A 1,100-nucleotide genomic window follows, 5' to 3' on the forward strand; every position below is an offset into this window, starting at 1 on the left:
CACGTAATCCCTTAGGCTCTTGGCAATGACGTACTCGGAACCACTCGACAGTCACCTAATTTACGGTCAAGTCAGGTCAGGCTTTGCTCTCAGCATCGGTGCTGCATTGATCAGCTCGAAAGATAACGTTTGTAAACAAAGCGGTATTTGGTTGCAAGCTTCAGCAGCTTAAAAAAACCTCATCAATTCCGAGAATATGAAATTTGTGGTTCACTTGTTCTGTAGAGTTCAAAATCGGTCATATCTCATTTGTGATAGCTGCTTATTGTTAACTGCAGTTGGAACTTGAAATCACCTTATTTTAAAATCCTTTGGTTTGAGTCGCGAACGGACCATTTCATTTGGGAAACAATTTGTTAATTGACCAACATCGCTAATACATCACTGATGTGCAATAGGTCATCTGATGTGGATGTTGCTCTTACATAACACGATTCTGATCTAAGGGACCTGGTTAACACCTACGCACCTGTCAAGCTAAGAATGTCAACAGTCAGACCGTTCTCTCCTTGGTTTTCTGATCATCTTCGTGAGTTAAAGCGAGAAAAACGTTGATGGGAAAGAAAATGGCAAATATCAAACCTTGAAATCAACAAACAAGTCTACCAACTGAAGGCAAGTGAGTACTACACTGCTGTTGAAAATGCAAAGAGGAACTACATACCTCTTACTACCCAGGCCAAGTTCGAGGTCCGTACTGTAAGTTACGGACCGAGTTTTTTCCCGTTGATTTATGGCTCAAGCGCGAAGCGCGCGGGCCATAAATCAACGGGAAAAAAACGTGGATCCGTAACTTACAGTATGGACCTCGAACTTGGTTAGTAAGATATTTATTATATCTCTGAGGTTAACCGGCGCGCGGGCAAGGAAACTAGTCAAAGTGAAGCGGAAGGTTCAAATGCCACAAAGAATGCCGTGCCAAAATCCCAAAAACTAAATCTTCTTGGCTGTTAAGTTTGAAATAGTTGCTTGCAAGATTCAAACAGTTTTCAGTACAAGTTTATGCAACAGAAATGACATGAAAAACTCGCTAGATGATGTTTTGTCGAAATTTCAAATTTAGCAGGCTGTACAGAGGGCCGTACTGTAGAATACGGCCC

This window comes from Montipora capricornis, chromosome 3 (genome assembly GCF_036669925.1).
Source record: "Montipora capricornis isolate CH-2021 chromosome 3, ASM3666992v2, whole genome shotgun sequence".
Lineage (NCBI taxonomy): Eukaryota > Metazoa > Cnidaria > Anthozoa > Scleractinia > Acroporidae > Montipora > Montipora capricornis.